The following is a 9,780-nucleotide window of genomic DNA, read 5'->3' as shown; positions in this document are numbered from 1 at the left end:
GCCTCCTGATCCCCCCGACTCCATTTCCCCTGGGGGAGCCCATTCTCGGTACAGGAACCCCTTCTCCCACAGGAACCTTTTCCGGCCACCTCGTCCCATGGTCTGTACCGCATTGAGGTCGGCTAGGTCCCTTATCTTCCGCAAGGAGGGGTCTCTCTGTAACTCGGCCTGGAACTCAGCAGCTGGGACAGGGATGGCCACCTGCTCTTTCTCGCCCGCTGGGTCTGAAGCTGCAGCCTCCCTGAGCCGTGTCCCTGGGCGTTCCCTCCCCACCAGGTTAGGGTCCTGCGCCTCAGGCAAGGCACCCCCCCCAAGGCCAGGGCGCAGTGCCCCTCGCCGGCTCTGACTGCGGGTCACAACCAGTGCCTTTTGGGGGTTGCTTGGCCAGTTCTCCAGGTCCCCCCCCATCAATACCTCAGTGGGCAAATACGGGTGTACCCCCACATCCTTGGGGCCCTCCTTGGCCCCCCACTTCAGGTGTACCCTTGCCACGGGTACTTTGACTGGTGTTCCGCCCACCCCCGTCAGGGTCAGGTAGGTGTTGGGCACCACCTGATCTGGGGCCACCACCTCGGGCCGGGCCAGCGTCACCTCTGCGCCCGTATCCCAGTATCCATTGACCTTCCTCCCATCCACCTCCAGGGGAACAAGGTACTCTCTCCGGAGGGACAGCCCCGCGCCTACCATATAAACCAAAAACCCTGAGTCTGGAGCATCCAGCCCCCTAGAGGAGCTGGCCTGGAGCTCTCCTCCCTCCTTAGCAGGTGGTACTCTGCCATCCCCTCTTCCCTGGGAATGCTGCCTTTCGCCGGGCTGGGTCTCTACCCAGTTAACCCTCTGTGGGTTCGGTCTGCTCAGTCTGTCCCTGAGCCTAGGGCACTGGGCCCGTATGTGGCCCTTTTGGCCACAGTGGTAGCAGCCCATGTCCCATGGGTCCCCTTGAGTAGGTCGGATGGTCCTGATGCCGGATGCTCCCCTCTGATGGGTTTTTTCTGTATTTTCCCATGGGGAGGTCCCATGGTGACTCTCTCTCTGCGTTGTGGTGGGACTGTTCCTTTGGGACTCCTCCCTTTTATCTCCTGACCGGCTCTTTACAAACTCATCAGCCAGCTGCCCGGCGTGTCGCGGGTTCTCTGGCTTTCTGTCCACCAACCACAGCCTCAGGTCGGATGGGCACCGGTCATACAGTTGCTCCAGTACCAGCAGTTTAATCAGGTCCTCCTTCGTCTGGGCCCCACCAGCCCACTTGCTGGCGTATCTCTCCATGCGGGCGGCTAGTTGCAGATATGAGATCTCAGGGGTTTTATCTTGACTCCGGAACCTTTCCCGGTACATCTCAGGAGTCAGCCCAAACTCTCGTAGCAGGGCCCTTTTGAATAGTTCGTAGTCCCCTTTCTCTGCCTCTCCCAGTTGGCGGTACAATGCCACGGATTTGGGGTCCAGTAAGGGGGTAAGGACCCGGAGTCTGTCCGCGGGGTCCACACGGTGCAGCTCGCAGGCCGTCTCAAAGGCCTCCAGGAAGTCATCCATGTCCTCCCCCTCCTTGTATGGGGCCATGATGCACTTATCAAAGCTCCGTGCAGTCCTGGGTCCCCCCTCACTCACCGCAGCCGGGGGTTCGCTGCCCTTCAATCTCGCCAGTTCCAGTTCACGCTGATGCTGTCTCTCATTCTCCTGTCTCTGTCTCTCTTCATGCTGACGCTGTCTCTCATTCTCCTCCCGTTCACGCTGATGCTGTCTCTCTTTCTCCTCCCGTTCATGCTGACGCTGTCTCTCTTCACGCTGATGCTGTCTCTCTTTCTCCTCCCGTTCACGCTGATGCTGTCTCTCTTTCTCCTCCCGTTCATGCTGACGCTGTCTCTCTTCATGCTGTCTCTGTTGTTCACGATCCTCCAGCTCTCTCAGTTTTAGCTCTTTCTCCCATTCCAGCCAATTCCGCTCCCCGGATGCCGAACGCCGCCGGGAGGATCCTCTGCTGGCCGGTGGGCTTCGCCGGGGGGACCCCCTGCTGGCCGGGGGGTTCACGGCGCCTTCGGTATTTGCTGGGCTCCTCCCCACCCTTCCCCTAGGCATAGGAAGGAGGGGTCTCGGGAAGCCCTCAGCAGCCGGCTGACCACTCCCAGCTGGGACAGACACTGGTGCCTGCACTGCATTTGCCAGGCTGCTTCCCTGAGACACAGGGATCAGTTCATTCGCGCGATCTTCCGCCTCCAGCTGGGCAATGAGCTGTTCTTTGGTGAGCCTCCCAATGCGCAGCCGCCTCTGCTTGCACGGCTCCACCAGGTCGCTCTTAAGCCGCTTGGCATACATCTTCCTGCTGGCCACTCACCGGCCTGTGTGCTCACAGCTCCCCACAGTTCCCAGGGGGCCCCCTAGTGTGCCAGCCCTTCTCGAGGTCACCACCTCTCTGCCAGGGTCGAGCTGCAGACTCCTCCGCCCCTGGGACCACTCGCTGCGATCCCCCCGGGGGACCCTGTTACTGCAAAAGTCCTTCTCGCTGGTCACACACTCCCAGGGGTAATAACCGTCTCTCTCCCACTCTTCAGCAGGCCTGGTCCCCGTCAATCCCCCTTCGTTTTACTGCTCCCCAGTCACTTACTGCAGGAAGCGCCGTCCACGGGGTGCAGTAGATCCCACCTCTGCCACCAGTTGTCACGGAGTATTGGGGGACTCAGGGCCCTGCACCCCCGGCTTCCTGCGATTCACCATGACTCTCAGCCAGCCAGTAAAGCAGAAGGTTTATTTGGATGACAGGAATACAGTCCAAGACAGGTCTTGCAGGCACAGACAACTGGGACCCCCTCAGTTTGGTCCATCTTGGGGTCCCAGCCCCCCTTGGGAGGTCAGAGCCATCTCTGCCCCCCAGCCATCTCTCCAGCCTGCTTCCCACACTCTGGCTTCAGCGACCCCTCCCACAGCCTTTGTCCAGTTTCCCGGGCTAAGGAGTCACCTGGCCTTCAACCCCTCCCTGGGTTCTCGTGTTACACACTTAGGTATGCGCCCTCGGGCTGTCTCCCATCCCCCAATGCAGACTATTCAGCCACACTTCCCTGTCAGCATTCACAGACCACAGTGAGAACAGGCCCAGTTCGTCACACAAGTCACACAAGCAATTCCCTTAGACACTCCAGTTTCCCCGTATCACCACCAGTGCCACTCGTACCCCAATAAAAGAAAAAAGGTTCTCCTGGTCCTATAGGATCAAGCCCCAGACCCAGGTCAATATACAAATCAGATCTTACCCACAAATCATGCTGTTGCCAATACTTTAGAATCTAAAATCTAGAGGTTTATTCATAAAAGGAAAAAGATATAGGTGAGAGCTAGAATTGGTTAAATGGAATCAATGACATATAGTAATGGCAAAGTTCTTGGTTCAGGCTTGTAGCAGTGATAGATAAACTGCAGGCTCAAATCAAGTCTCTGGAACATCCCCAGCTGGGATGGGTCATTCAGTCCTTTGTTCAGAGCTTCAGTTTGTAGCAAGGTCCCTCCAGAGGTAACAAGAAGGATTGAAGACAAGATGGAGAAGATGCAGCAACCTTTTATAGTCTCTTGCCATGTGGCCTGTGCTTCCTTTGTTCCAAACACAAGCTGCCCAGCACGTGGCCTGGAGAAACCTTAGAGTTCTGTCCATAGGCCTGGCCCTGCATTGCTGAGTCACAAGGCGTATCTGCCTTCTCTCAATGGGTCAGTTGTGGAGCTGATGGTCCTTAATGGGCCATCAAGCAGACTAGGCAGTGCTGACCGCCACATTGTCTGGGGTGTCACCCAGAAGCAGAGCACAAGTTTGAAATACAGACAGGATAGAGCCAATACTTATAACTTTAAATACAAAAATGATTCATGCACCCAGAGAGCAGAATGTCTCATTGACCTCAGAGCGTGAGCAAGATCAGGCTCTCACCCAGAACGTAGTCATGGGAATGATTCGGCAAACCATAGCAGGACAAATTCCCATGGAGGCAACCAGCTTGATTCGTCCCCATGTAACGGAGGAAGGATTAGCCCTCCAGCCCTGGTGGAGACTAGTTAACGCTTTGTACAATCACCACCAGCAAAGCTTGCAGTTATTCCTGATAACTGTGGCAGGCAAAGAAATTAGAGTAATCCACCCAGTAGTCCCCCGGGGATTACAGATTGATGATAACTCAGTAATGTACCAGAGCTCCTAACACTTGGGCCTGGCAGAAACAGAATGTGTGGATCACAGTAAATGTAAAGGGGTGTAGGCAGTGATGAGTTCCCAAAATCCTAAGAACCGGTTCCCTACCGGGTCCTCGGCGGCACTTTGGCGGCAGGGTGTGTGTGTGTGTGTGTGTTCACTCGCTCCGGGTTTTCAGCGGCAGGTACTTCACCCGGAGCAAGTGAAGACACACACACACACACACACCTCCCGCCGAAGTGCTGCCGAAGACCCGGTAGGGAACTGCGCGGTGAGTACAAGCCCCACGTGCCTGTCTCCCCCCCATCTGACCCCCAACCCACGTCCTACCCCCTCAGAACCCACAACCCATCAACCCCCCCGCTCCTTGTCCCCTGACCACCCCCTCCCAAGACCCCCCCCCACCCTAACTGCTCCCCAGGGCCCCACCCCCTACCCAACTCGCCCCGCTCCCTGTCCCCTGACTGCCCCGACCCCATCCACCACCACCCCGACAGACTCCCGGAACTCCCACGCCTACCCAACGCCCATTCCCCATCCCCTGACCACCCCCCCCAGAGCCTCTGCCCCCTCCAACCGCTCCCTGCCCCGTATCCAACCCCTCCTCCCAGCCCCGGCCCGGCCCCCTTACCATGCTGCTGTGTAAGGATGCCGTGCAGCCGCTGGAGCTCGCAGCCCTCCCCTTACCATGCCGCTCAAAGCAGCAGGAGCTGGTGCTGGCGGATCGGCGCGCTGGGGCTCTGTGGGGGGGGGGGAAGCGGGGGAGGGTCCGGGGGAGCTTCCCCAGCTGGGAGCTCAGGCGGGCTGGACAGGACGGTCCCGCGGGCCGGGTGTGGTCCACAGACCGGAGTTTGCTCACCCGCCCGCCCCCTTAGGAACCGGTTCTACACCGGCTTCTAAATTCTTGCGAACCGGTGCGAACCGGCTCCAGCTCACCACTGGGTGTAGGAGAAAAGAAGGTTTGGGCTCTATCTGTGAAGACCAAGCATTGGAGGAACACGATGAATGCTTCTTCCCACAACCTGGGAATAAGTCTCACTGTTCCTTCCATGTTATCCAGGAGGAGGGGTCTGTTATTGTCTATGTTGGTAAAGCATGTGTGGGTGTAAGAACGAGCTGTAATATTGTAGTGATTAATGGACACTGGATTCAACCCCTGGGGCCTCACGTTAATGGCTGTTTCTGTAACATAACCACCACTGCTAGTTGTGGGATTAGGTTTATTGTGCCTACATGGACTGTATGACATGTAAAAGCCTATCTAGAGCGCTACAAGGAGGTTCCCCCAGGGTTACCAGACGTCTGGATTTCCCCGGACATGTCCGGCTTTTTGCGCCTCAAATCCCCATCCGGGAGGAAATCCCAAAAAACTGGACGTGTCCGGGAAAATAGGAAGGGAGGGGCCGGCGGTGCTCGGCCAGAGGCCGGGGCTGCTGGGGCCGCTCGGCCGGAACGAGGGCCGGTGCCCCAGGCCCGAGCCGAGCCGGGCAGGAGACGCCGGGCCAGAGCCTCTTGGCCTGGACCGGCCGGCCGCCGAAGGGAGCCACTCGGCCGGGGGGGCCGGACTGGACCGCGCCCCGCCCTAGCCCCAGCTTACCTGCTGCCTCCTTGTTTCAGGCTTCCCGCGAACATTTGATTTGCGGGATGCAGGGGAGGGGGAGGAGCAGGGGGCAGAGCGTTCAGAGGAGGGGGCAGAGTTGGGGCGGGGACTTTGGGGAAGGGGTGGGGGAAGGGGCGGAGTTGGGGCAGGTCTGGGGGCAGGGAAGGGGCGGAGTTGGGGCGGGGCCGGGGCCCCGTGGAGTGTCCTCCTTTTTTTAAATTAAAATATGGTAACCCTAGTTTCCCCCATATCACCGGGAATGGGTCTCACTGCCATGAAGGGGCTATTAACTCATCCTCCTTACAAGCTGAGCTACAGAAACTCCGAACTCTGGGGGGGAGACTGGCAAACTCGAGATTCAGCACCACACCCAGGCGATCTCTAGGCTGGCAGCTACAGCTACAAACACAGGCCGTCGCTCCTGGTGGGCGACTTTGCTTGGGGGGAGCCGCAGTGCAACAGGTCTTTTGAATATCCTGCTTCACCCCATTGTGCTGATCATCGGTTTCCAAATTGTACTAGCAATTGGTCTGGTTCTGCTGGTTTGCTGGATCCAGTGACTGATGTGGCGGCTGCAATGGATGGAGGATCAGACCCGGTACCACAGAGTAAGGATATGCTGGGGATATTCACTCAGCGCAAGCACCCCATCAACAGGGGGGCCTGTCACCTAGCAGCTCTGTGTTCTTGGGGAACCGGGGTGCAGTACCCAGCCTCTCTGACTCACGAAAGGCCTTCCCCCCTTCCCCCCCCCGCTTGAACCAAAGCTGATCAGAAGAAAGACTTACAAAAAGCAACGAAAAGGCCGTGGGAGACACACCTAAACCCCTGGGACAAGGGTGACAGGATTAAGACAACTACCCTAGACTCATTTGCATTGAAGATGGGACAAGGAGGCATCTCCATTAGCATACAGAATGGAGACCAGAGATTCCAAGGCAAGAACCGCACTGAACTCTGGGACCAGAGGAGCAGGGAAGCACTGCATGCTGGGGGATCTCTGCTCCAGATGTCAATGAACCTGCCTGCACCCACCCAGCTCAGCAGTTATCAGACCAATTCTAGTCATGAATCCTTGATTGGGATCCAAAATACTGAAGCAGCCTAGTTGTATTGCGAGCTCCCTGGAAGGAACACCGCCCATAGCCAGGAGTGATCAGCTCCCATGTCTAGCCTGAACAAAACAACGTTGATTTATTCCCTTGAGCCATCAGTTTACCCATAAACAAATCGAGTGTCTCCCTTGAACCATTGTTGTTTCCCTACAAAATCTCCTACCCACACTCCAGTCAGTGTTCCAATGCCTGGATCCAAACTCTGCATCAGTTCCACTGGGACTTCATCTTCTCCTGACTGATCGTGCTGGGGGCTCTGCCTGTCTCCAGCACTCCGGACCCTCGGCTACCACCACCACCTGGGACCCCCGATCGATTCAAGCTTCACGGAGTGCTGAGAACCCAGCTCTCGCTCTCTCTCGGTATAGCCTTCTGACCCTGACGTGTGTGATCAGTGATAGTTTTCTAAACCTGACTTCTATAATCAAATGTAAGTTAGATGTAATGGTATCACTGTTTTGTTTGTTTGGCTCCCCTATGGTTATTACCTGGCAATAAATAACTTTTATGGTTAAGTTGGCTGCCTCTCTCTCTCTCTCTCCCCCCTCCCCCCGTGGGTGTTTTTTGGTTTCCTCATTCGCTCTGCAGCAACGCTCCTCGTACCTAAGCTAAAGATCCCTGCAGCGCCCCAAAATCCTGTGGGGTTTGCTCATCCAGTGGGTTACTCCCAGAACAATTGCAATGTGAAGGGGGAATAGAGACGTGCTGAACCTGGGGCCTATGCGGGTGGTGCTCGACCCAGCCTGTTCAGGCGTACCGTACCCACGGCATATGAGGGTGACAGCTTGGAGGTGCTGTTCAGGGGTTTGAGCATTGGCCTGCTAAACCCAGGGTTGTGAGTTCAATCCTTAAGGGGGCCTCTTAGGGATCAGTACTTGGTTCTCCCCCAACCACATCCTTAGCCTTGGCCCATCCTGTTCTTCCCCACCCATTCCCTGGCTATGCTGTCATCCCCTCTGGCCTGGGCTGACCTCTCTCCCTGCCTTTGCAGAGCACTCTGGATGGAAGAAGCTGTATTTTGTCTTGAGTTTGATGCCAGTAAGGGTCATACTGCTGCATGTCCAGGACTTTGCTGCAGGTACCTGCAATGCTAAGGTAACAGGCCCTATGGTGCAGGAATCCAGTCCCCGTAGTCCTGCTGATGTTAGCAGAACCGCCAGAGAGCATCCGCCTGGTGCTGTCGCAGCCCACGCTGCACAATGCTTGGGGAGGGGCGGGAGGAGGAATCAGCAGCTCATCGAACTGCGGCTGGAGGAAACAGACGGCTGACGAGCAGGGATGCTCCACTGTAAAACGACTGAGTCTACAACTTTGCGCTGTGCCGTGTGGGCTCCAAGGCACATGACGTCAAGAGGCCATTTCTGTTCCCTGCTGGAGAGAACCATCCTCCCCACAGGGTTCCCAGGAGCCGGGAGGAGCGAGGATGCCGCCAGCACTGTCTTAGTTTTGGCACCTTCACTTTGTAGGTTTGCAGGAATAATGCTACTGGCAGTTGATTCAACCCAAACTTTGCTCCCTGGTCTCAGCTCTGAGATGCACGAGGCAGGTCTCCAGCGGAGAAATGTGATGTTACCAGCACTTGCCATGCTTACAAAACCCCTCCGGTCACACAGCTCGTTACTGCAATAACGTACAGCAGTGCGGCTGCAGTTACACCTGGCCGGAGCAAGTCGCACAAACCTTCCGTCCGCAGGAGCTCAGGCTGTGCCGTTGCAGCGCTATGGTGAACTGCAGACTCAGGTGCTGAGGGCACAACATGGGCATGGGCGGCGGGTATCATAGGCAAGGCTACGATTTAGTCACGGGTATTTTTAGTAAAAGTTATGGACAGGTCACGAGCAATAAACAAAAATTCACGGCCCGTGACCTGTCCATGACTTATACCAAAAATACCTGTGATTAAATCTTGGGGGAATGCTGGGTGGGGCATCCGGGGGTGCTGTTGGGGTGGGGGGGACTAGGGCCAGTGGCACGAGCTGCCGGGGGCCGCGTGGACCGCAGCTGCTCTGTCCATCTGCCCGGGGACTGCTGCCCAGGGCCTCTGGAGCAGCGGCTGGTGTGGCTGTCCCTGGGGCCAGCCGAGTTGCTGGCCCTGGAGCCAGCTGCTTGGTGGCCCTGTGATCAGCCACACCGGCTGCTGCAGAAGTCATGGAGGTTGCAGAAAGTCACAGTTAGAAAAATCTCCCACCTTTGTGCCACATCCTAGCTACCAAACAGCTGATCCCACAGAGATATCAACTGAGGTTTATTTGAAAGATCTTGGCAAGAACTAGTGCACAGGACTGAACTGGAGAGAAAAATTCTTCAGCACTAACACTCCCCTAGATTCAGGCATTCCAAGGCCAGAAGAGACCATTGTGATCAGCCAGTCTGACCTCCTGTGTAGCATGGGCCAGGGACCCGCCTCACAATAATACCCAGAGCAGAGCTGTTAGAATAACATCCAGCCTTGAGCTAAAAATTGCCAGTGATGTAGCATTCACCATGACACTTGGTCAGTTGTTCCAATGGTTAATTCCCTTCTCGGTTAAAAATTGACGTCTTATTTCAAGTCTGAATTTGTCTAGCTTCAACTTTCAGCCATTGGATAGTGTTATAGCTTTGTCTGCTAAAATGAAGAGCCCATTATCAAATATTTGTTCCTCGTGTAGGTGCTTATAGAGTGTAATCAAGTCATCCCTTAGCCTTCTCTTTGTTAAGCTAAATAGTCTGAGGTCTTTGATCTATCAATGCAGGTTTTCTAATCCTTTAATCATTCTCCTGGCTCTTCTCTGAACCCTCTCCAGTTTATCAACATCTTCCTTGAATTGAGGGCACCAGAGCCAGTCACAGGATTGTAGCAACAGTTGCACCAGTGCCAAATACAGAGGTAAAATAACCTCTCTACTTCTACTCGAGAT

Source organism: Malaclemys terrapin, chromosome 2 (genome assembly GCF_027887155.1).
Source record: "Malaclemys terrapin pileata isolate rMalTer1 chromosome 2, rMalTer1.hap1, whole genome shotgun sequence".
Classification (NCBI taxonomy): Eukaryota; Metazoa; Chordata; order Testudines; family Emydidae; genus Malaclemys; species Malaclemys terrapin.
The sequence above is the reverse complement of the archived record's forward strand: the minus strand, read 5'-3'. Positions refer to the sequence as shown.